Source organism: Mobula birostris, chromosome 21 (genome assembly GCF_030028105.1).
Source record: "Mobula birostris isolate sMobBir1 chromosome 21, sMobBir1.hap1, whole genome shotgun sequence".
Classification (NCBI taxonomy): domain Eukaryota; kingdom Metazoa; phylum Chordata; class Chondrichthyes; order Myliobatiformes; family Myliobatidae; genus Mobula; species Mobula birostris.
This window is the reverse complement of record NC_092390.1, coordinates 15,942,466-15,969,682: the sequence shown is the minus strand read 5'-3', so window position 1 is coordinate 15,969,682 and position 27,217 is coordinate 15,942,466. Positions and strand designations below refer to the sequence as shown.

General features: G+C 48.2%; 1 protein-coding gene across 3 annotated transcripts in view; it reads right to left on the bottom strand.

Moving 5' to 3' along the window:
* LOC140185618 (CREB3 regulatory factor-like) overlaps positions 1 to 27,217 on the bottom strand; it is a 97,833-nt gene that overhangs the window by 43,727 nt on the left and 26,889 nt on the right. Inside the window, exon 3 of one of the 3 annotated variants that reach the window (XM_072239034.1) lies at positions 22,236 to 22,377. The exons of the other annotated variants lie outside the window; for them this stretch is intronic. The gene's annotated coding sequence lies outside the window, so the exon portion shown is untranslated. The remainder of the gene's footprint in view (positions 1 to 22,235; positions 22,378 to 27,217) is intronic. 3 annotated transcript variants of the gene reach the window in all.

Genomic DNA, 27,217 nt, shown 5'->3' with positions numbered 1-27,217 from the left:
GACAAGGACTGCACTGTTGGCTTTCCCCAGAGCTCCTGATCACACCCGGCAAATCCCAACCAAACCCCGATATCTCGCTAAAAATCGCCAGGCTGAAATCCTGGCTGATCCACAGACAGGCTAGAGGTTTTAACTCTGAGGTCGGCTACTGCGAACATGGCCGCCAGCCAAGCCGACTGCACAGTGCACAGGGCTTCTCGAACACCAGGCTATTAATAGTGCTGACCCAGTCAGTGACAGATTTCTGTCATATCTGGTCCATGTGGGCCAGAGTCCACTGCCTCCACCACTCCCCCGCCCCCGTCGAGGAGGTAACCCAGAGATGTGGGACCCCCACACACTTGAATTGCCCTTTTTTATTTGCTCTTGCACGCGTGCCTGTACCTGAATGAGAGACAGGGAGAGAGACACACACAGACAGACACAGACACAGAGTACAGGGACAGCACGATAGCATAGTGATTAGCACCACACTTCACAACGCCAGCAATTCGGGCTTCAATGCCCGCCGGGGCCTGGAAGGACTTTACCCATTCTCCCCATGACCGCCCGGTTTCCTCTGGGTGCTCCGGGTCCCTCCCACACTTGAAAGTCCGGGCTAGTCAGCTGTGGAAAGATTACATTGACACTACAAGCATGGTGACATGCTGCCTCCAGCACATCCTCAATGGTGATGAAAGCCAGGCTTTTCACTGTACGTTTTCCATGTAAATTTGACAAATAAAGCTTTCATCTTTTATCTGGTTGCGTGCCGAAGTGCACTGTCTCCTGTCCTCCAAGGACAGAAGCCAGACACGCAGGACTGGAGCACACTTGGGACGACCCCTTGCCCGTGTGTGAGTATCTGTACCAGAACAAGGGAGACAGATTCCAGGCTGTCTGGTGTCAGAGGCAAGACTTGAGATTGAACAGTCCCTCCGTGAACCACAGAGACAGAGACATAGAGAGAGAGAGAGAGAGACAAATCACTTGAGCTCTCAGCCCTGCCGAGCTGGACAATTACTTCTGAAGTGACCAATGAGGAGAGGCTTCACTCCCGAGCACAGTGCAGCAGCCTGGTTGCCGCTCAGGACGGGGTTAAATCGATCAGGTGCTTAGCAGTCAGCCAGAGACAGTGCCAACCACCGCAGCTCAGCTGACGAGACAAGAGCCAAACAGTGACTCAGCATTCCACCAGCTCCACTCGTCACGTCAACTCTCCCCCCCGCCCCCCCCGCCGCACACGCTGGACCGAGGGCAGACCTGCCTCGCATTAAAAAGGATTAACTATTTGTCACAAGCACATCGAAGCTTTGAAACATCCAGTGAAGTGCGTCCTTTGCGCCAAAGGTCAACACAGTCCGAGGGCAGGCGGAGGGGGGGAGGGGGAAGGGGCAGCTCACAAGTGCCGCCATGCTTCTGGGAGGAAACTGGAGCACCCGGAGGAAACCTACGCATTCACAGAGAGAACGCACAGATTCCTTACAGGCGGCGGCAGGAATTGAACCTCGATCGCCGGCACTGTGCTGTCCCGCTATGCTATTGTGCTGCCCTAGCACCCTGCACATCCCGTTCCAGCAGGCGCCAAAGCTCTCCGCAGGCTTCTGTGGTTCTGTCACACACTAACGCTGGAAACAGGGCAGCAGACTGGTCAAAGCACAGATACATCACCATGTGTAACCTTGCGAATCATGTTCTTGCAGGCATTTATGGGGGCGGGGGGGGGGGGGAAGAAATCCAGTAGAATTTATGAAAAGCTATACGTACAGCAAGCTTTTGGAAAGAGCGACACAACATCACCAGACTGTCGGGTAGAGAAATGCTGGCTCAGGGGGTGAACGTGGGGACTTTCCCTTGCTCTCCTTCATGGGAATTCCAACAGTGCCGCGCACCCTCGATCTGCACTGGGAGGGGGTGAAATGGAACTCTAAGTCTACCAACTGCGTCCCACTGAACCGTGGCCTGTGGCTTACCGAAGGTGACAAAGCCATCGGGCCCATCCAGGTGTAACATCAAACTGAAAGGCCAGACGGTGTCAGCGTTCGATTACAGGTGACTTATTAAAATGTGGTGCGCACCAGGAGACCAGTCAAAGGCGACCCAGCCGAAGATGAATCTGGTACAACTGTTACATTCCCAGCTGATGAGACTGCCAGCTAAAGTACATTTCGGTAACAGAATTGTGGTTACAGAAAAAGTAGATAAATCAGTAACAGTCTAGGTTTGAATACAGAATTAAATGATTCTCCACAAGTCTAACAGCTAATCCAATTTTCTATTCCAACAATGGGTGCCCAATAGAACACGATTAGTGAAGTTCCTGAAACATGGGTGTTGTCACTGCTGCATTCTAAGTCTATACTTCTAGGCTTTGTCTATGGTTCCCTGTTACCACATTAGCGCAATCCACATCCTCATTTACCAGTTATTAACGCTCACTATTCTTCCCCGCTGCAAAACTTGCCATTTCTGCTCCACTGTTCCCTCTCACTCAATGGTCAGCCTCGCCTAGAACCGTCCCGACCGGTGCCCTCCGCCCCTCCTCGTGGACTGCCTGGTGTTCTCCACACTCCTTGGGCAAGGTAACTCATTCAAAATCCCAACTGGATTTATCACCCACCGTAATACACATGAATAGAATTACAAAATTCGGCCCGTTGAGTCTGCTCTGTCATTCCATCATGGCTGATTTATTATCCCTCTCAACCCCATTCTCCCGGCTTCTTCCCATAACCTTTACTTCCCTGACTAATCAAGAAGCTATCAACCTCTGCTTTGAATATACCCAGAGACTTGAATTCCACAGACTCACTACCCACTGCCCACAGAACTTCCTCCTCATCTCTGTTCTAAAGAGTTAGGGTAAAGGGACGTCACACGATTTCTCATTCCACGTTCCTTCATTCATTCAATTTGTGCAGTATTCACTCTACATGCACGGGGCCCCCCCAAACCCAGCAGCATCCGCGATGCCCCCCCCCCCCCGCTCCACTTGCCAGTGCGTCTCCTGTGCTTGGGTCAAGGAGGCAGAGTCAGGAGTAATTCAGCTTGGAAACAGGTTCTTCAGCCCGACTCAACCATGCTGATCGTGGTGTCCCTTTCAGCTCGCCCGGTTTGCCAGTGTTTGGCCCTCAAAATGTCTCCTTGTCAACACGTCTTTTTACACATACTAATTGCTCCCACCTCTACCGCTTCCCCTGGCAGCTTGTTCTAAACACTACACCTCTCTGGGTAGGACAATTGCCTCAGGTCCCCCTTAAATCCATGCTACCTAGTTGTTTTTTAAAACTCCCCCTACCCTGGGGGAGAGAAAGCAATTAGCATCCAGCTTCACTATGCCCCTCAAGGCTTCATGAACTTCTACAGGGTCGCCTCTCAGCCTCGTTCGCTCAGTGAAAGCAGAACGAAGGCCCTCGGTCCAAAATGTCGACCGTTTATTCCTCTCCATAGATGCTGCCTGACCTACCAAGTTCCTCTAGCATTTTGTGTGGGTTACCCCAGCCCTATTCAGTACGGTAACTGCTCTTCCCACAGGCACAAGACGTGTAGAGAATTGTGGGCACACCAGAGACCAGCCTCCCTTCCAACACTTGCCTCAGTCAAGCAGCCAAAGTAACTACAGACCCCTACCCACCTTGCACATTCTCTCTTCTCCCCTGTCCAATTGGGCACAAGATACCAAACTTGACTCAGGGACAGCTTCTACCCCATAGTTACTCCATCTGGCGGAACTGGTTCTCACCCTCAACAATTTTTCCTTTGGTTTCTCCCACTTCCCTCAGACCCAAGGGTGTCACCATGTGCGCTCGCATAGGTCCCAGTTATGCCAGCCTTTACACCAGTCATGTGGAACATTCCAGGTTCCAAGCCTAGCCTGGCATAGCACCCCACCCTCTCCCCAAACTCTTCCTACGCTACACTGACCACTGCATTGGTGCTGCTTCCTGCATCCTTTCAGAGCTCATCCACTTTGCCTCCAACTTCCACCCTGCCCTCAGATTTATTTGCGCTTATCCTTGCAAGCGGAACAAGTGCCACACCTGCCCCTACACCACCTCCACTACCATACCATTCAGGGCCCTAAACTGTTCTACCAGGTGAGGCAACACCACCAGAAAGTCAGTTGGGGTCATCTACTGTATCTGGTGCTCCTGGTGCGACTTCCTGTACAGTCAGTCGGACCCGACAGAGACTGGAAGACCACTTTGCCGAGCACCTTCACTCTGTCCGCCGCAAAAAGCGGGATCCCCCAGTGGCCATCCATTTCAATTCCACTTCCACTTCCCAACCCAACATGCCAGTCCACGGCTTTCTCTACTGCCACGATGAGGCCACACTCAGGCTGGGAGAGCAACACCTTATATATTCTGGAGGCTACCCAGACCAGCTGATAGCATGAACATCTCACGCACCCCCCCTCACCATTCCCATTTCCCTCTTTCACCTCATCTCCTTACCTGCCCAGCACCTCCCTCTGATGCTCTCTCTCCTTCCCTTTCCTTCATGGTCTTCTGTCCTCTGCTATCAGATTCCCTCTTCTCCAGCCCTTTCTCTCTTTCACTAATCAACCTCCCAACTCTTTACTTCACCCCCCCCCCTTGCAGGAGCACCCATCACCTGCCACTTTGTACTTCTTCCTCCCTCCCCCCCCCCACCTTCTTATGCTGACTTCTTCCCCCTTCTTTTTCAGTCCTGATGAAGGGTCTCTGCCTGAAACGTCGACTGTTTATTCTTTTCCATAGATGCTGCCCGACCTGTTGATTTGCTCCACTGTTTTGTATGGGTTGATTTTCTCCTTTGTGTTCATCTTATTGTACTAGGGGACTGTTCCTCCAGCATCTTGTGTACTATAGGATGGACCCTTGACCTCACTATGCCATTATTCTCTGTGCACTTGCTCTGTAGCTGTACCACTCTATTCTGATTTACAGTATCTTGTGTATACTGTTCACTTAGGTCAGGGGTCCCCAACCTTTTTTGCACCACGGACCGGTTTAATATTGACAATATTCTTGCAGTCTGGCCGGGGGGTGGGGGGGGGGGTGTTCAAGTAGGGCTGCCAACTTTCTCACTCCCAAATAAGGGACAAAAGTAGCAGTCAAATACGGGACACTTGTGTTTACCCCAAGAAAGACTAGCATGACCATGAAGCCTTGCGCGGGTACATGTGTGTACGTGCCGGTTTTTTTTCTACAAATCGGTTTTGGCTTAATCTTCCCGATTCTGTTCAGTGAAACTACACTGTAGATACATTATTTCTACTTTATATAGGCTGTGTGTTTATCATATCATTCCTGCTTTTACTATATGTTATTGTTATTTAAGATTTTGTGTGTTATTTGGTATGATTTGGCAGGTTATTTTTTGGGTCTGGGAACGCTCGAAAATTTTTCCCATATAAGTTAATGGTGATTGCTTCTTCACTTTACGCCATTCCCGCTTACAAGCAGTTGTATAGGAACGCCCTATCTTAGCGGGGGAAATACGGGACAACGGCGGTCCCGTATGGGACAAACCAATTTAGCCCAATATGTACCAGCTAATACGGGACAGTTGGCAACCCTATGTTCAAGTTCAACAGTGCGTGACAGGGAATGAGGAAAGGTGCAGCTGACTCATATCGTTTCATACCGCCAAATCATATTGTTTCCTTGGCCTGGTGGTTGGGGACCACTGAGTTAGGTCACTTCATTTGTGTTATTATTTAACACAAGTTATTCCACTATATATCAGTAAACATGACAAAAACAAACTAATTCCCATCTCTTTTGACTCAACCCCACCAACCAGAGCAACATCCTTGTGAGTCTTTCCTGCTCTCTTTCAGGCCTTGTCACATCTATGGTGGTACCTGCACCATTCTGCCCAGCGTCACTCTCACTCAAGAGGGAACGAGGGGAGGGTGGTTAAAAGAATGGATCCCATACGAATGCCTTTGAGAAAACGTTGAGCGAGCTAGGGTTTTCCAGTTTGCAGCAAAGGAGGATTAGAGGTGGCTTGATAGAGGTGTGCAAGATCAATGTTCAAAGTAACTTTATTATCAGAGTACGTAGACTGCAGATAGATAATAGGTGTAGATTGAGTGGATAACCAGAGGCCCTTTCCCCAGGGTGGCAACGCTTAATACAAGTGGGCATAATTTTAAGGCTACTTGAACAAAGTATGGTTTGGGGGGGGGGGGGAGATGCCAGAGGGAGTTTTTTTTAATATATAAAAAACACGGAATGGTGGGTGTGTAGAATGCACTGCTGGCGCGATGTTAGAGGCAGATACAGTAAGTGACTCAGACAGCCACATGAATGATAGAAAAATGAAAGGCTATGTAGGAAGGGTGGGTTAGATTGATCTTCAAATAGGTGAAAGGTTAGCACAACATTGTGGGCTGAAGGACCTGTATTGTACTGTGATGTTCTGTGTCCTTCCATAAACCTACATCAAGCAGAAAGCAGATTTATTTTTGCTACTTCTCTTGCTCAAGGTACAGAGACCGTCCCCTCCCTTTCTCCGACACCCTTAATTAGAATCAGTACTGTGCAGACCTGTCCCAGCAGCTGAGGTGGTCACATGACTAGCCAACTTTTATAAACAGGAGGTTGTGGCTTCAAGTACCACTCGCACACGGTTAGCTTAGGGTCTAAATTACGTGTTGGACTCAGCACATGTGCAATGGTGAAGGAAGCACAGCAGCTACTTTCCGAGGAGCTTGCAAAAATTCAGCACGACATCTAAAACTCTGGCAAACTTCTATATTTGTGAGATGGAGAGTATGTTGACCAGCTGCATCACAGCCTGGTCTGGAAACACCAATGTCCTGGAATGGAAAATCCTACAACAAGTAGTGGATACAGCCCAGGCCATCACAGGTAAACCCCTCCCCACCAATGAGCACATCTACATGAAGCTTTGGCCCAGAAAGCAGCGTTAACCCCATCAGGCCCTCCCACCACACAGGCCGTGCTCTCTTCCCACTGCTGCCATCAGGAAAGGGGTACAGGAGCCTCAGGGCTCACACCAGCAGGTTCAGGAACAGTTATTACCCCTCAATCATCAAGTTCTTGAACCAAAAGGGACAACTTCACTCACCCCATCACTGAAGTGTTGCCACGACCCATGGACTTGCTTTCAAGAACTCTTCATTTTGCTTATTTATTATTTCTATCTTTTTTGCATTTGCACAGTTTGAACTCCCAAGTTGGTGCACTCTTTCATTGATCTATTGAGTATGCCCGCAAGAAAATGAACCCCAGGGTTGTATACAGTGACACAAGTATTTTGATAATAAATTACTTTGAACTTTTCTTTTAAATTGCTGATTTTATAGGGTTTTCCCTTGTAGTTTTAGCTTCCTTTATACTTGTGTTTGCATAATTACTGGTTTGTCTGTAAGCATTTAGTATCCCCTAGTACACTTAGTTCCACGTTTCCATAGTTTGTCCACAAAGCTGAGATGTACTGAGTCAGTACCTGTTCACTAGTTTCTTATTTAAACCAGCTCAGCCTGGTTTTCAGGATCAAGGGAGACCATGTGCTCAGGCTCCTTTGTTACTTCTCTGCTGGTGCAGACTGACCTGTACGGTGATGAACAGCTGATAAAACAGCTGTAACCGTAAGATTTGTGCCTCAGTGTTGACTTCCCAAGAACCTTCTGGACAGCATCATCGCCAGATCTAACACACACACACACACACACACACACACTGTGCTGAGAGACTGCTGCAATGTCTTCAGTGCCAACTTTCAGACGAGACCCCAGTCTACCCCAACCCAGTACCCTTGGCAGAGAAGACCTAATATCCAGGTCAATACCTCAGAAACGACACAACTGCAAATGACCAGGCCACATTACGGTGGAGAACGGGAGAGCATCGTGGACACAGCCCAATATATCACCAGTACATCCCCCATCATTAATAACTGCAGGAGATGCTGCCTCAAGGTGGCAACATCTGTTATCAAAAGCACGAGAAAGTTTGCCAATGCTCGAAACCCAGAGCAACACACAACACACACACACAGCTGCAGGAACTCGGCAGATCAGGCAGCATCTATGGAAAGGAATAAACAGTTGACATTTTGGGCTGAGGCTAGTCCTGATGATGGGTCTCAGCCCAAGACATTGACTGTTCATTGTTCTCTCCATAGCTGAGTTTGTCCGGGCCCTACAAACACTCGTGTGGGCCTGCAATTGCCAGGAGCTGACGGCGGCGCAGCACGCAGAACTCCTAGTGAGAGACGCCTTCGTCACGGGGACCAGGTCAGTGTACGTGCGCCAGCGGCTGCTGGAAAAAGCTGATCTTACCCTAAGTTCAGCGATGGAGCTGGCTGATACGTTGGAGTCCGCTCTGCATAACTCCGAGGCTCTCCAGGCACGCGATCCCCCGATGGCCTTGTGGGTGCCGCAGACCCCGCAACCTGCCGGCGAATCGACCTCAGCTGCCGCCAGTCGTGAGTCCGCGAAGTGCTACTTCTGCGGACTGGAGAAGTACCCCCGGAAATGCTGTGCGGCCCAACAAGCTACCTGTTCCAGCTGCGGAAAGATGGGCCACTTCGCCAAGGTCTGTAAGTCAAAACCGCGAGCGGGATTGAGCAGCGCCGCGTGCGAGACGTGGGGGTTGCCATCTTGCCTGCCGCCATCTTCCCTGCATGCCACCACCACGTGCGAGACATGGGGGCGGCCATCTTGGTCGGTGCCACCTCCCACCGCCTACGACCAACGGGTGCTCACGGGGCACCCCACCACGCCGGACCAAGACAGCGACCCCACCCTGGCTTCCGTGACCCTCGACGAAAGCGCTCCCCACCAGCTCGTAAGGTCAATGATAGACATCCTGGTGGAGGGGCACAGGACAAGCTGCCTGTTTGACACAGGCAGCACGGAGAGTTTTATCCACCCGGCCACGGTGCAGCATTGTGGACTCATGATACGGCCAGTAAGTCGGAGGGTCACCATGGCCTCCAGGTCGCATACAACAGACATCCGGGGGGGTTGTGTAGCGACACTAGTGGTGCAGGGCACAGAATATCGGGACTTTACGTTACTGGTCTTGCCTCAACTGTGTGCCCCTGTGCTGTTGGGGTTGGACTTCCAGAGCCACCTGAAAAGCGTGACAATGGCCCCTCCCGCCAATTACTGTCCTAAATCCCGTTTTGTAGAGATATGTCACGTACCCCACTACTGACCACATACACACACCGACCCACGCATCCCACCCAACATCATGCCAACTGCCACACTACCGACACCACTTGCGGCCTCTCCACCCTCAGGATCCCTCCCCCACCGCTGTTCGCCAACCTGACCCCCGACTGTAAACCTGTGGCAACTAAAAGCAGGAGGTACAGCGCGGGGGGACAGAGCTTTCATTAAGTCGGAGGTGCAGCGGCTGCTCAGGGAGGGCGTCATTGAGGCAAGCACAAGTCCTTGGAGGGCGCAGGTGGTCGTTGTTCGGAACGGGGAGAAGAATAGGATGGTCGTGGACTATAGCCAGACCACCAATAGGTTCACGCAGCTCGACGCGTACCCTCTACCCCGCATCGCGGATATGGTCAATCAGATAGCACAGTACAAGGTGTACTCGACCATAGACCTAAAATCCGCTTACCATCAGCTCCCCATCCGCCGGGAGGACCGCCCTTACACCGCCTTCGAGGCGGACGGCAGGCTTTATCAATTCCTGCACGTCCCCTTTGGTGTCACGAATGGTCTATCTGTCTTCTAGAGGGCAATGGACCGGATGGTGGACCAGTGCCAACTGAAGGCCATGTTCCCATATCTGGATAACATCACCATCTGCGGTCACGACCAGCAGGATCATGACAACAACCTCCAAAAATTTCTCCAAGCGGCCAAATCTTTCAACCTCACCTATAACAAGGACAAGTGTGTATTTGGGACCACCCGACTTGCTATCCTTGGGTGTGTCGTGGAGAATGGAGTCATTGGCCCTGACCCCGACTGTATGCGCCCCTTGTTGGAACTCCCTCTTCCCAGTACCCTCAGAGCCCTCAAAAGGTGCCTGGGCTTCTTTTCATATTACGCCCAATGGTTCTCTAACTATGCAGACAAGGCCCGCCCCCTGGCCAAGCCCACCACATTCCCCCTCTCTGCCGAGGCCCACGTGGCCTTCAACCGCTTAAAAGGGGACATTGCCAAAGCAGCAATGCATGCGGTGGATGAGGCCATTCCCTTTCAAGTAGAGGGTGACGCCTCAGACTTTGCGCTGGCTGCTACCCTCAACCAGGCAGGAAGACCAGTGGCGTTCTTCTCCCATACCCTTCAAGACCCTGAAATTCGGCACTCCGCAGTAAAGAGGCCCAGGCCATAGTGGAAGCTATAAGGCACTGGAGGCACTATCTTGCCGGCAAAAGGTTCACCCTGCTAACTGACCAGCGCTCAGTCGCATTCATGTTTAATAATCAGCAGCGGAGCAAAATCAAAAATGATAAAATTCTGAGGTGGAGAATCGAACTCTCCACCTACAACTATGACATCATGTACAGGCCTGGGAAGCTCAACGAGCCCTCTGATGCCCTATCCTGGGGAACATGCGCCAGCGCGCAGATCGACCGGCTATACGCCCTACAGGTAGACCTTTGCCACCCAGGAGTCACCCGGCTTTTCCACTTTGTGAAAGCCCGGAACCTGCCTTACTCCCTTGAGGAGATCAGGATGATGACCAGGGACTGCCAAGTCTGCGCAGAGTGCAAACCGCACTTCTACCGACTCGAAAAGGCACAACTCATCAAGGCCACCCGCCCCTTTGAGCGACTGAGTGTTGACTTTAAGGGCCCCCTTCCCTCCATCGACCGCAATGTGTACTTTCTTAACGTAATTGACGAGTACTCGCGGTCCCCTTCGCCATCTCCTGCCCCGACACCACTACCACGTCAGTTATAAAAGCCCTGCGCAAGCTCTTCACTCTGTTCGGATACCCATGCTATATCCACAGTGACAGAGGGTCCTCGTTTATGAGTGACGAGCTGCGCCAATATCTACTGGCTAGGGGAATTGCAACCAGTAGGACCACGAGCTATAATCCCCGGGGGAATGGACAGGTAGAGAAGGAGAATGGCACAGTGTGGAAAGCCACACTCTTAGCCCTCAGGTCAAAGGGACTGCCGGTCTCCCGCTGGCAGGAGGTCCTTCCCGAGGCACTCCACTCCATCCGCTCCCTGTTATGCACAGCCACCAATGTCACCCCTCATGAGCGGCTCTTTTCTTTTCCCAGAAAATCGACCACTGGAACCACCCTACCATCTTGGCTGACATCCCCGGGGCCAGTGCTGCTCCGGAAACATGCGAGGAGAAATAAATACTCCCTGATAGTCGAGAGGGTTCAATTACTTCATGCAAACCCCCAGTATGCCTACGTGGTTTTACCTGATGGGCTGGAGGACACGGTCTCCATCTGTGACCTGGCGCCCGCAGGAGCTCCGGGCCCCTACCCTGAACACTCCGTGGTGACTATTGACCCCGTACCCACCAATGTATGTACCTACGAGACACCGTGCACCCCAAACCCTATACAGACACCACACGACACTCCCATACCGGGCGCGACGCACACGCACGAGGGATTACCGACGCCTAACGTGCTGGTACCTGAAGTCAGGCCGGAGCCAGCACAACCGCCATCGCCGGTGCTACGTAGATCACAGCGACGGACTCGACCGCCTGATAGACTTAACCTGTAAATATACTTCTTGTAAATATTGTCAGTCACTTCACCCCGCGGGACTCTTTTTAAAAAAAAAAGGAGGGGTGAATATGGTAAATCATGTATATATGTTGTAACTCGGTTACCTGTCTGGACACACCCCTCTGCTCACTGCCTCTGTGGCTCCTCCCACAGAGTCCTGTATAAAGGTGTTCGCCTTGCCTCTCCCCCTCAGTCCGGGGGCAGACACTCACTGTGGAGGTCGTATTGTACAGCGAATAAAAGCCTTTCAGTATTTTACCAAACCTCAGTCTTTTGGAGTAATTGAAGGTGCTTCACTGAGTTCCTCTGGATTTCTAGCATCGGCTGAACTGCTCGTGGTTTTGATAACAGACATTATCAAAAGGTCCCCACCATCTGGGCCATGCCATCTTCTCAGAGCTGCCATTGGGACGAGTCTCAAGGTTGCATAATGTATACATACATCAATAATAAATGTACTTTTGAACTTTCCCTTCAACAATTTGGTTCTAATCATCACCTCGGGTAAGCAACACCGAGCGCTTTGCAACACTTGTTTTTTGTTCCAGATGTGTTCTGTCATGTATAGTTTTCTGCTTCTCCTGTGAATTCTGCTTCCTGAGGCTGTGTGCCTGGGACACCACTGCAAGTGAGTTTTTCATTGCGCCTGTGCAGACACTGACTTGAGCAAACAACAATAAACTCGACTTCCTGTGTACAAACACCGACTGCTCCGTTTCCTGAATCACAGCGGCTAGCTCCTCCCACACCCCCAAAACGTACCCCTCAGCTGCATGTAGCCAGGCTCCACCAGGTCAACGCAGTGCCCCTGGGATCTGATACCTGGATTAGGCTTCACCTGCATGGAGGCATCGCTGCACGGGATCAGAACAAGCTGCCGAGTGTTGCAGACTCAACCAGCCCATCACGAGTACTAGCCTCCCCACCATCTTGAAAAGGCAATGCCTCAAAAAGACAGCGCCCATAATGTAGGGCGTGCCCTCGTCTCAGTACTACCATCAGGGAAGAGGTACAAAAGATAAAGACACACACTTAAAACTGTAACAACAGCTTCCTCCCCTCTGCCAACGGATTTCTGATCAGTACACGAACGCTACCACGTTATTTTGCTGTGTTAGGACTACTTACTGATTTTAAAATACATTCTTGCTGCAACTTATGTTAATTTTACATACTGCACTGTACTGCTGCTGCAAAACAACAGATTTCAGGACACGTGAGTGATAATATACCTGAATCTGATTTCCTCAAAAACGTAAGTGACTGTGGCGGGCAGCCATTCCCCTCTCCCCACCACACCACCATTCAATGCAACCATGGCCTCTGCTCTACCGCTGTGCCAGCTCCCTACAATTATCAATTCCCCGACTGATCACCACTCTATCCCAGCATCAGTTACATTCAGAGACTCTGCTCCCACAGCTCACAGAGGAAAAACAATTCCGGTGAGTCAATAGTGAAAATGTCCCTGCTCTTCCCCACCTCCAAAGGGAGACCCCCTTCAGGTCTTCTTAACCCAAAAGCACCAAGCCTAAACCCCTGGGACAGAACTGTGGAGTTAGAGAACGTTCTGCTGTATACAAAAATCATATTAAGATAACAAACACTTCAGCAGCATCAAATGCTATTAAAGTTCTGTTGCGAGGTTCACTTCCTCATTTTGCAGAATATCCAGAAGGTAATGGCTGTGACTGCTCTGAACAATCTTCTCCATGTTCCACTTCCCACCAGCTCCATCTTGGCGATCTTGTGTGAGAAGCTCTCGTGATTCCTAATGGCCCCAGAGGCCATTTTGGCCCATTGAATCTCTGCCAGCCCACAGAGCAACCCCAATCCCTCGTTAACTGTGCCTGTGACCTATTCTCCCCACATTAGAGAGTCCAGAGGAGGTTCACATGAATGACCCCAGGACTGAAAGGGTTAATGTACGAGGAGCTTTTGATGACTCGCTGGAGTTTAGAATGATGAGGCGGATCTCATTAAATCCTATTGAATATTGAAAGGCCAAGATGGGGAGGATGTTTCCTGTGGTGGGGGAGTTCAGGTCCAGAAGGCACAGCTTCAGAATAGAAGGACATTCCTTTAGAACAGAGATAAGGAGGAATTTCACGAGCCAGAGGATGGTGAATCTGTGGAATTCATTGCTACAGACAGCCCTAGAGGCCAATTTAAAGTGGAGGTTACACACATCAAAGTTGTTTCTTGCTAGGTTCTTGATTACTAAAGTAAGGATGCAAATGTTACAGGGCGTAGGCAGCGGAATGTGGTTGCAAAGGAATAAATCAGCCATGGTGGAACGGTGGAGCAGCCTTGATGGGCCAAATGGCCTCATTCTGTTCCCATGTCTAATGATTTCTTCATTCCCCTCCCTCCCAGTCTACTCACAGACAATTTACAGTGACCTATTAACCCAACAACCCACATGCCTTTGGGATGTGGGGGGGAAAGCCAAAGCACTGGGGGGGGGGGGGGGAGAGAAGAGGAACCAACATGATGACAGGGAGAACGTAGAAACTCCACACATACAGAGCCCAAGGCTGGAATCGAACAGGGTTACTGGAGCACACATACTAGTACCACCACCCAGTAGTCCTTCATCTGTCTTCCACACCATGACTCCTTACTTGAGGGAAGGTATACTGGACTTGGAGGCAGTGCAGGGGCAGATTGATTCCAGAGATGCAGAGGTTAGCCTATGAGGAGAGACTGAATCACCCGGGACCATACTCACTGAAATCCTTATGAATCAGAGGTGACCTTATAGAAAACAATATGGAAAGGACAGACAAGACAGAGGTAGGAAAGTTGTTTCCACTGGTACACGAGACTAGAACTAGGAGACAGAGCCTCAAGGTTTGTAGGAGTAGATCTAGGATGGGGATGAGGAGAAACTGCTTTTCCAAGAGATTAGCATATCTGTGGAGTTCTCTTGATAGGAAGCAGTAGAGGATACCTCAAAAAAATATATATATAAATAAATATAAAAAACACACAAGGTTACAGAGGCCCTGCATAGGTCAGGGTCAACCCTGGATATTGTGCCCTGGCTGTCTGCGTACACAAGCCGGGGCAGTACAAATTGGAGAGCAAGCTGTTGCCCGTACAGCAGCAGCACTCTCCTCCTCTCCGCGCAGCTGATGAATCCAAAGAATCGGCAGAGTCCGATACAGTTTGGCACCGGAGGTGCTGCCGGAGCTGCCAGTCAGCGTTGAACTCAACACAGGATCGCCTTAGCGACTCCAGCTCCAGATTTTCCCTCCGAGTTTACCCCCAAAGCCTGCCCCACGAGTAAGTATAGCTGCAAGGCAGCGGATGTTTGAAATCGGTTTTCCTCCTCCCGGATGAACTGCCAATCAAAACTAACTAGCCCCACCTGCCCGAAGCGACTGGTTTTAAGGTGCCAGTAACCCTCCTTTGCCCCTTCTCCTGTCAGTGGAAATGGTTCCGCTGGGCTTAGTAGCTAAGCCACGTGTGAAGGCCAGGAGTTGGACTTGGTTGTCAGAGGCTATTTGATTCACATACCATTGGCAGCAGTTAATAGTACTGGGAAATTATCTCCACTACCTCCCCCAGCTATAATCATCATAAGACACCATAGTTAGGTAGATTTTTGCTTCCAGGGAATTAAGGATTATGAAGAAAAAGGCAGGTAGGTAGAGCAGGGACCACATCCAGATCAGCCATGACCTTTGTGAAAGGCAGAGCATTCTTGACAGGCAGAATGGCCTACTCCTTCTCCTAGTTCTTAAGTTTTTTGACTCCCCTTCCAGAAGACAGTTTCTCTCTCTACCCCCCCCCCCCAGATATTTTAGGTACCTCAAACAGATCACCCCTTAATCGTCCAATGAGCTCAAAACGCATGCAAGTGGTTCTCTAGACACCGCGATCCAAGAATGTCTATTTCAGCCTTAAACACCATGACTCCCTCCTCCACGGCTCTCCGGAGGAGAGAATTCCAAGAACTCCACGCTCTCAGAACATCCTCCTCACTTCCATCGTTAATGGACAATCCTTTACTCCAGGTCTCAGCCCCTGAATTCTGGATGCACATTGGGAGACCGTCTCTCTACAATAACCTTACAAGTTTGCTCCAAGATTACTCGCGCCCCCCCCCCCCCAACATTCTCCTCAGCCTTGACAACGCCAGATGTCTCTCCTTCTCTCACTCCCACCTGCTCGCTGCTGGCCCTTGCTTGCTTTGTTACCGCCCACTTCACCAAACAGAATGCGTCATGAAGTTTGCTGTTCTGCTGCAGCATAATAATAAAACAATAAATTACGAGTATATGAAAAAATAAATTAAATGAGTATTGCAAAAGGAGAGAGGAAAACACCGAGGTACTGTTCATGGGTTTACTGCCCATTCAGAAATCTGACGGCAATGAGGAAGAAACTGTTTGAGGCATTACCTTTTGAAGGCTAATGCCATGACGGAGCTGGCCGAGTTTGCAACTTTCTGCAGCATTTTCCGATTCTGTACAGCGGCCCCTCCAAACCAGATGGTGATGTAACCCGTTTGAATGCTCTCCACGGTCCCTCTGTAGAAACTCGCTCGTGTCTTTGGCGACATGCCCAACCTTCTCAAACTCCTAATGAAATATGTTCGCTGTCATGCCTTCTTTGTAAATGCATCAATATGTTGGGCCCAGGATAGATCCTCAAAGACGTTGACACTCAGGACCTTGAAACTACTCACCCTACTCACTTCTGATCCCTCGAAGAGGACTGGTGGGTGTTCCCTCATCTTACCCTTCCTGAAGTCCACAACTAATTCTGTCGCCTTACTGATGTTGAGTGCCAGGCTGTGGCTGAGACACCTCTCAACCAGCTGATCTATCTCACTGCTGTGCACCTCCTTGTCACCATCTGAAATTCTGCCAAAAAAAAAGAGTTGTGGCATCAGCAGTTTTGTAGATGGCATTTGAGCTGTGCCTGGCCACACAGTCGTGGGTGTAGAGCGAGTAGAGCAGTGGGCTAAGCACACATCCCTGTGGAGCGCCAGTGCTGACCGTCAAAGAGCTGGAGATGTTATTTCCAAAATGGTGGTCTTCTGGTGAGGAAGTCAAGGACCCAGTTGCAGAGGGAGGTACAGAGGCCTGGGTTCTGGAGCTTTTTGATCAGGACTGAGAGTATGATTGTGCAGTCAATAAACAGCAGCCTGATGCAAGCATTATTATTGGCCAGGAGATCCAAGACAGAGATTGCATCCGCTGTGGACCTATTGTGGCAATAGCAAGGACCAGGGCCCATTGCAGCTTGCCTAGGCAGGTGTTGATTCTAGCCATGGCCAACCTCTCGAAGCATTTCATCACAGTAGTTGTGAGAGTCACTGGGTGATAGTCGTTGAGGCACTGATATTATTGTTGCCCTTTAAAAGCAGATGGAGGACCCGCGATTGCACATGTCCTTGAACACCCCTGCCAGATGGTTGGCACAGGTTTTCAGAGCCCCACCAGGTACTCCATCAGGGCCTGACACCTCGCGAGGGCTCGCCCTCTTGAAAGACGTCCTGATGTTGGCCTCCGAGACAAAGATCACAGGGCCACTGGATAATGCAGAGATTTGCATGGGTCTAGTTTTATTTCTCCTTTTCAAAGTGCGTATAAAAGGCATTGAGCTCACCTGGGAGTGAAGCTTCATTCCCATTCACGATGGGAGAAGTCACCGGCCCCTCTGTTCTATCCCCGCATCCAAATCATACTGCAACTTTTTCTTCCAGTCCTGGCTAAAGGTTGTTGACTCAAAGGAAGAATGGTTTCTCTTCCCACAGGTGCTGCCCGACCTGTTGAGTATTTGCATTGTTTTGGTTTTATTTAGGCATACAGCACAGAAACAGGCCTTTCCAAATCTGTGGCAACCAATTCCCCCCATGTGACCAATTAACCTACTAACCCACACGTCTTTAGAACGTGGGAGGAAACCAGGACACCCGGAGGAAATCCACAAGGCCATGAGGAGAACATACAAGCTCCTTACAGGCTGCAGCAGGAATTGAACCTGGGTTGCTGGTCCTGTCATAGTCTTATGCTAACCACAACATGCATCTAGTGTGGGGTGTAGAGGGTAGAGCTTCTCACTCTCACTTTCAGCTTCCGCCACTGGCTAGCAGTCTTGTGGAAACAAGAGCCGAGTGCACAGCCTCTCCAACAGCAAGCCCCATGTGGTGCCTCCTCGCTGGGGACACACGGAAACTGAAATCCTTTCGAACGACAGAGGACGGGGAGGAGGTCTGGCTCCTGCACACGTGGCACACATTGGCGTGTGGACACTCCCTGTTACTCGTGAACCAGATCCCCAGCTGTGAGTAAATAGCCCCACCACCTCATGGGCAGCCTTGGAGAGACGAAGGCTCCAGGAGTAAACCCAGACAGCAAATCTAGAGTGGAACCCCTAAGGCGGCTGGACATCACAGAACATCCTTCTGGCAACTTCTGCAGCCAAGCTGGTGCCAAACATATTGCTTCATAAGCTTTCCTTTGGTGAGGCCGAGAGGGGGATCTTGATGACTGGGCAGCTCAGGATCTCCATGCCCTCTGCCCAGGCTTGTGATGATCATCACCCATTATCCTTGGAGACAGACGGATGCCAACCAACCATGACACCACCTGTGGCATTATATTTCAGATTTAATACATGGTATTTCAGGATTTCCTACTCTTACCACAATATAACTGCTGAACACCAACCTACGACAGCTCCCTGGCTAGGAAAACTACCCTTAATCTGGCCAAGGCATTACTATAACCACCTTCAGAATCTCCTGCTCCCTCCAAATTATAGCCCCTCGACTACCCTCAATGTAATCTCTCCATCAAAAGTAGCTGCCTGCACTCCCAGATCCCAAACCACCTCCTTAAAAAGAAATCAATAAGTTTTGATCCCCTGGCTAATCAAGAATCTACGGGAAGAAGGCAAACGAATGGGGTTGGGAGGGATAATAAGTCAGCCACGATGAAATGGTGGAGCAGAGTCGATGGGCCAAATGGCCTATTTCTGTTCTGATGTCTTATGGGCCTCCAAAATGGGGCTTAAAACCCTCCCTTTCCAACTCGAAACTGGTCAATTGAACCATCAGTTAATCAGGGCAGCTGCTTATTTGGAACAACTCGTAAAGAGCAAAAGCTACATCAAGAAAATAGCCATGATTCTCTTTGTTCATCTGGGACAAAAATACTGCTTAATTGGGACAGGAGACGGTTACCACTAGCTTCTAACTAGTGTCAGTCACGTGTGCACTTGTTTGGTCATTAGACATCATGCTATGCTTACAGCAAAGAGTTTTTAAACAGTGTCAATTGCGTGTCCTTTTGTAATGTTATCCATTTGGGTCGACAGATGTAGGTTCCAAAAGCAGTCATTTTTGATCATTTTGTCTTTAAGAGAAAAAAAATTCAGACCCATGCCAAGATACCACAAAAAGATTTGATCTAGTTGGAAAAAAAAAATCACCCTCGGTGTCTACGCTGATTTTGTTCAAAGAACTCGGCAGCGTACACTGGATGAATCCCTCCATCGAGAACTATTACGAACCAAGACAGTTTTATAGCACTGTGGTAGCAACGGTAGGCTTCTAATTTGATCTAGATTTTACTTAAATCCAAAACTTTTTACTCAGTTAAACAGTAGTATTGTGAGCAGTTGTGGATCCCTTATCCAAGGAAGGATGTGCTGGCATTGGAGAGGGTCCAGAAGAGGTTCATGAGAATGATCCCAGGAATGAAATGGTTAATGTCTGAGGAGCATTTGATGGCTCTGGGCCTGTACTCACTGGAGTTTAGAAGAATGGGGTGGGGAGGGGGGGGGGAGAGAATCACAGAGGAGCCTATCGAATATTGACAGACTGGATGTGGAGAGGATGTTTCATACAGTCTAGGACCAGAAGGCATGGCCTCAAAATATAGGGACGTCCATTTAGAACAGAGATGAGGAGGAACATATTTTTAGCCAGGGGGTGGCGAAATCTGTGGAATTTGTTGCCATGGACAGCTGTGGAAGTCAAATCATTGGGTATATTTAAAGCAGAGGTTGATAGATTCTTGATTAGACAGGGTGTCAAAGGTAAGGGGAGAAGACAGGAGAATGTGGTTCAGAGGGATAGTAAGTCACCCATGACAGAGCAGACTTAACAAGCTGAATGACCAAATTCTGTTCCTTTGTCTTATGGTCTATTTCCACAAAACTTTGGCTAACTGGGACGGCCACTTAATTGGGTCAAAATGTATTGGTCCCGATGCGTCCCAATTAATCAGAATCCACTATACTTGGAAAACATTTCACAGAAAACCTTCCTGTGGAACTTTTTCGGTTCCTTTTATCCTAAAATCTCCAAATACAAACATGGTTTACTAGGGAAACTTTGCCTCCCACCACAGACAATTCCCCCACCCAAAGAAAAAGGGAATTCGCCGTGTAGAGGAAAGTACTTGGAATCCTTGGGTTATTTAAGACCAACTCACTCCAGAGAGCACAGTCACTGCTGATATGTAGGAATGTGGAAGCTAATTTGGCCCACAGCTATTCCCATGAACAGCTGTGTTTTAATGCACCACCTTGTCTGTTGATCTAGGGATAGATACTGACCCCAGGATTTCTGGGAAGAACTCTCTTAACTCTTAGAACATAGAACAGTACAGGTCCTTTGGCCCATGATGTTGTGCTGACCTTTTAACCTACTCCAAGATCAATCTAACCCTTCCCTACCACATCTCTCCATATTTGTCTTTCATCCATACATGCGCCTATCTTGAGTCTCTTAAATGCCCCTAATAATCTGCCTCCACCACCACCCGACAGTGCTCTCCACACACCCACCACTCTGAATGAAAAACCTACTTCTGACATACTATTCTAACTATACATTCTGCCAATCACCTAAAAATTATATTGTCTTGTATTAGATATTGCCACCCTGGGATAAAGGCACTGGCTATGCCTCTAATCACCTTATCCCTCTATAAAATCACCTCTCACCCTCTTTCACTCCAAAGAGAAAAGCCCCAGCTCAGTCAAACTTTCCTCATAGGTCATGTTCTCTAATCCAGGCAGCATCCTGGTAAAGCTCTTCTGCAACCTTCCTAAAGCTTCCACATCTTTCCTATAATGCGATCAGAAGGGTACATGATATTCCCAAAAGTGGTCTAGCCATAGTTTTAATATCCTATCCATAGATTCATAGGTGAGTACATCACAGAAACAGGCCCTTTGGCCCATCTAGTCCATGCCAAACCATTTTAACTGCCTATTCCCATTGACCTGCACTGGGACCATAGCCCTATCATCCATGTACTTAACCAAACAATGCTCTTAAACATTGAAATCAAGCTTGCATGCACCACTTGTGCTGGCAGCTTGTTCCACAGTCTCATGGTCCTCTGAGTGAAATTTCCCCTCATAGACCCCTTAAACTTTTCATCTTTCACCCTTAACCCATGACCTCTACTTGTAGCCCCACCCAACCTCAGTACAAAAAGTCGACTTGCATTTACCCTATCTATACCCATCATAATTTTGTATACTGCTATTAAATCTCCCCTCAATCTTCTATGTTCCAAGGAATAAAGGAATCTATTCAATCTTTCCTTATAACTCAGATCCTCAACTCCCAGCAAATTTTCTGTAACTTTTCTCTGTACTCTTTCAACCTTATTTACATTTTTCCTGTAGGTAGGTGACCAAAACTGAACAATACTCAAAATTAAGCCTCACTAATGTCTTGTACAACTTCAATATAACATCCCATCTCCTGTATTCATTACTTTGGTTTATGAAGGCAAATCTGCCAAAAATTTTCTTTACGACCCTATCTATCTGTGGCACTACTTTCAATGAATTATGAACCTGTATTCCCAAATTCCTTTGTTCTGCTGCATTCCTCAGTGCTCTACTGTTTACTGTGCAAGACCGAACCTAATTGGTCCTACCAAAATCAAAACCTCACACTTGTCTGCATTAAATTCCATCTGCCATTTTTGGACCCATTTGTCTAGCTGGTCCTGATCCCATTGCAAGATCTGATGGTCTTCCTCACTGTCCACTACATCCCCAATCCTGGCGTCTTCTGCAAATTTGCTGATCCAGTTGACCACATTATCATCTAGATCATTGATACAGATGACAAACTACAACAGATCCAGCCCGATCCTTAGGGCATCTCACTAGTCATAGGCCTCCAGTCAGAGATGCAACCATCTACTACCACTTTCCAGCTCCTCCCACTAAACCAATGCCTAATCCATTTTACTACCTCATCTTGAATGCCGAGTGACTGACCAACCACGCGGGATCTTGTCAGATTCCATCCACAGCTCCGAAGTCAGAATAGCGCCCTGCCAACCACGCCTGAAGTGTCCCGTAATAACTACGTCCAGAAGCTCTTCAGAACACATCTGTGTCCAGCCACCTCCATCATCCATCAAGCAAGAAAGCAGCATCCGTCAAAGACTGCATCATCCGGGCTAGATTCTCTCCTGACTACAGGAGGCACAGGAGTGTTCAGGAACACATTACCCAACAACCATCAGGCTTGGATAACCTCACTCACCGCAACTCTGAACTCACCCCACAATCCATGGACTCGCTTTCAAGCACTGTACAAATCTTGTTCTCCGTGTTATTCAGTCTTTATTTGTGCCCTGTTTGGCAGTCTTTATGTATAGTTTTTCACAGGTTCTGCCGCAGTTCTTGATTTTCCTGTAAATGCCTGCAAGAAAATGAATATCAAGGCGACTAATAGCGTACTTTGATGATAAATTTCTTTAACTTTCTGACTTCCACCGCGGCACTGGGAGCTGGCACCTCACCCATGCACTGTTCCCATGTCTGTTTGCTCCCAGTTTTCAGAACAGGACGGGATTTCCAAATTCCTTACTCCGGGAGAAGGCCCGGCCCTCAAACACAAGTAGTATCTGTGTCTGCATTAGAACGGCCAGTACATTTCTAAATACCTGTGCAACCAAGTGCCCTTACCTACTTCAGTTAGGAACATGTACACACTTAGTACAGACCTCGGTGTCTGCTGCCTGACGATCTGTCCTTGACTCGAGACCTTGAGTTACACAAGCCCTTGCTCGCATTACTTAACAAGTGACACATGTGATAATGCACTGGCTGTCTTCACCACTCCCCAAGGTCCTAGTGCCCTAGATCACCGAGATCGATGTACACTGCATCAAAGTAATGCCCGCGGTTCAGGTCAGATTCAAAACACAGCGCCAGCAAAATTCCTGTATTTGTATAGCGCCTTGGAAAGCCTGCAAGACGGTGGGTATATGGATCGAGCTGCCAGAGCAAGGGGCTGAGGCAGGTACATTGGCAACATTTAGGGAACAGCTGGTATATGGATAGGAAAGGTTTAAATGCAGATGGGCAAATAGGAATGACTTGGATTAGAATCTCGGTCAGCATGCACGAGTCAGGCCGAAGGGCCAGTTTCTGAGCTATATGACTGACACAAGATGCTAGTAGCTAATATGACAGCTTCAGAAGCATTTTCAATGTGTACATTTATCCAGGCTTACCTAGTTAGTGGTCTACAATGATGGGTACAGGACACACAAGTTACCTCAATGATTCTAAACCAAAGAAATACTGACACACTGACACACACGTTGCTGGAGGAACTCAGCAGATCAGGCAGCGTCCAATGAAGGGGAATAAACAGTTGACGTTTCAGGCTGAGACCCTTCCTCAGGACTGGAAAGGAAGGGCTGGGGGAGGGGCAGGAGGACAGGGTAAGGTGGTGGGGGTAGAGGTGGAGTGTGAGCTGGCACATGAAAGGCGAGAGCAGGTAAGGGGGAAAAAGCTGGTGGATGGGGGAAACATGAAATAAGATGGAGGTGGTAGGGGCTGAAGGAGGAATCTGATCCTCTTCCAGGATCCACTGTGCTCTCTTGTCAGATCCCTTCTTCTTCAGCCCTGTACTACTTCCACCTAACCTCTCCCAGCTTCCTTCTTCATTTTGTTAGTGCTGTTCCAAGATTTCCAACATCTGCAGAGTTTATGACACCTCAGTTAGGAAGCAGGATTTAAGGATGTCTAACTGTTGGGGGGCGGGGGACAGAAAAGTAGTAATTCTCCAGTGTAAGGCTCAGGCACCAAGTACGGGCTCCAAATGGAAGAGCAACTAAATTTGGAAATATGAACAGGAGGGGTCATGAAGTCATTGAACAAAGGCATGGAAACAGACCCCATGTCTCAACTGGTCCACGTCGATCACAGATTCCTCCTGCTAGTCCCTGTTTGTGTGTGTGTGTGTGTGTGCGTGAATGTTAAGCATTCTTGTCTATCTAAATAATTCATTACAGGTTATATGCATAAATATGTGAAATGCATGTCATTATGTTATCAAGTGGTATGTGTGCACCTCACTTAAAGTAAATTTTAACATACACGAGTTATCTCTGGACTCTCACATTCCTTTGAATTAATTTAATGTTTCAGAGTTAAAAAACACAAGTGGCGACGAGGTATTTTTAAAACGAACCCGAGACGGCTACCAACTTTTTGAAGCTGGTTTAAAATAAAGCAGTGCACCACATGCTCTTCGGAAGGGAATACATGATCGAGTTGTTTTAAATAAAAAGGCCGAAAATAGAAAAATTCGTGGGTTCATAAACAGTGAGCACAGGGTGATAATAATTATTTTTAAAAAATCAGAAATGGCTGGCTACGTTAGAAAGATAGACATGCTCGATTGCTCAATGGGTAATTGGCTCCTGTATATTGAGCTAATTGAACAGTATTTTGAACCAAATGAAATAGCCAATGAGAAACTAGTACAAATTTTATAGAGCTCATTGGGCTTAAAGACATCCAGTTTGCTTAGAAGTTTAACTGCTCCAATCAAACCAGATGAAATGAACTTGCTGATATCATGAAAGTGATGCAGGAACATTTAGAACCAAAACCATTGTTCACTGCAGAATGCTTTAGGTTTCATAAACAGAATCAAATGGAAGGTTAGTCCATTTTGGGACGTGGCTGAATTGAAGGTGATGTCTGAACATTGTCAGTTCAGTGATGGGCTTAATGATACGCCAAGAGATCATTTAGTTTGTGGAATCTTACAAGAAAGCATTCAAAAATAACTCCTAACTGAAGTACAACTTGCATTTAAAAGAGCAGTTGAAATCACTGGAAATGGCAGACTGAGGTGTATTGACTTGCAGTCAGGAATGAAAATGAATGTGAACAAAATTGCAATGCCCCAACAGAAACCTGCCTGACTGAACAAATTGTGTTACCATTGTGGCAGTGGCTCATATACATCAGGTTTACGGGTGAAAGTTCAAAGTTAAAGTACATTTATTGTCAAAATATGCAGGCATACAGTAAACAACCCCGAGATTCATCTTCCCACAGACAACCACAAAACAAAAAAACCATGGAACCTGTTCAGAGAAAAATCAGACACCCCAAGCTCACAAAAAAAACAAACAAATCATGCAAATGGCAAAAAAAGGTGAAAAAACACAGACAATAAAATACCAGTCCACAAAAGTAATCAAAAGAGTCCAGGGAGATTTGGTTTTAGCTCAGCTCCAGTTCAATGTAGCACTGTGCCGTTCGATATCTGCGGCCGCCCCGATCAAAATTGCACAAAATAACAACAAAAATAAAGAAAGAGTGACCAGAAGCATATTCATAACGTGAATGAAGTATAGAGTCCAATCCACAACTGCGTCGATTAAACCTTGCCCAAGATCTAGGTCTCCAGTACAGTCCTCTGGCAGCATGGAGCAAGGAGGACGACAGCGCGAGGAGAGAGATCATTCAAATGCAGGGACCTTCCTTTGGGACCAGTGAACAAGAGAGTGCGAGACACTGTCACGCGCAGACACCTCCCCCCCGGCAGCAGCAAGCGAGAGGCTGGTAGACGGCACTGAACACCTGCCTGCATTCCACTCTCGCTTCAATTATTTCCATCTTCATCAAGCTTTAATCAGCGAGAGCGGTGAGGAGTCGTCGATCGTGGGCTCGTGCACTATCTCCAGACTTCCTGGCCTCCAGGTTGCATACCACCCTCAGAGACAGCAGAGCACCAGATCGCTCAATCGGTCCAAAACCACACCACCAAAATATAGATTGCATGCTCCAACAGCTGCAGAACCACTTTTGGAAACAAAAACGATGTAAAAGAAGTGGAGGAAGTAATTTTGTATCCTTAGCTGCTAGCAACAAAGTAGGACACATACAAAGAGCATGTCGAGCAGATAAAAATAAATGCACTGCACAGGGAAGAGAAAAAGATGAAAAGTCAAGTTGCACTTTCAAAAGGAGCACTACTCTGCATGCTGCTGATGATAAATCTGATAATGAGCGACACAGGACTGTGCAGCCTTGAGATTTACGAGAAGAAAACTAATAAAAGACAAGCAATATGGTTTACACTGGAAGTGAACGGCAAACTAATTAAAATGGAATTGGGTACTGGCTCAGCTGGTTTTAGTCATTCCACAAAGTGAGTCTGAATAGCATTTGAAAGATACCGAAAAGAAGCTTCTGGCAATCCAACTAAGATCTCATACCGGAGAAAAGAAGACTCCTGTGGGATTGACATTTGCAAGAGTGAAATACAACAACCAACAAGCGACATTGGGCTTGTATGTGTTAAAAGCAGAAAGGCCTCCATTGTGGCATTGTGATTGGCTGAGACAACTACAGCTTGATCAATTCACTATTTGCATGCCACATTCCTCGCAAGAGTCAACTGAAAGCAAATTAAGGTAGATATCTGATGGCGCCACCGCAGTGTTCAAGGATGGCACTGGAAACATCAGCACTTTATATTCCATCCTCAGTTTAGAGGAGCAACACCTTATATTCTGTCTGGATAGTCTCCAACCTGTTGGCATGAACATCGATTTCTCGAACTTCCGGCAATTCCACCCCTCTATCTCTTTCACCAATCAACTTCCCAGCTCTTTACTTCACCCCTCCCTCCCCCCACAGTTTTACCCATCACCTTGTCGTTCTTCCTCTCCTACCTTCTCACCCTGACTCTTTTTTTCTATTCCCGAGGAAGGGTCTCAGCCCAAAACATTGACTGTATTCTTTTCCATAGATGCTGCCTGGCCTGCTGAGTCCCTCCAACATTCTGTGTGTGTTGCATATCAAGAGTAAAATACTGTTAAATGAAAATGCTGCTCCCAAGTTTTATAAAGCCCACCCTGTTTCTGTGACAAAGTGGTCTGCGAACTAGATCACAGCGAGGCTGAAGGAATTCTTTCCTCATGGGAAATGCCAGTGGCCCCAATAGCCAAGAAGAAAGGCTCTGCTAGGATCTGTGGTGAATTTAAGGTCACTGTCAATCCAATACTGAAAGTAGATCAATACCCTCTGCCCAGGATAGAGGATACCTTTGCAAACCTTTCTGGAGGGAAACACTTCAGCAAAGTGGACAGCTGAGGCCCACCTACAGATGGAGATGAGGAAGTCCAGTGTTTCTCACCGTAAACATGAACAAAGGGATTTATCACTGCAATAGGAGTAGCACCTGTACCTGCACTCTGGCAGAAAGCAATGGATCAGGTGCTGCAAGG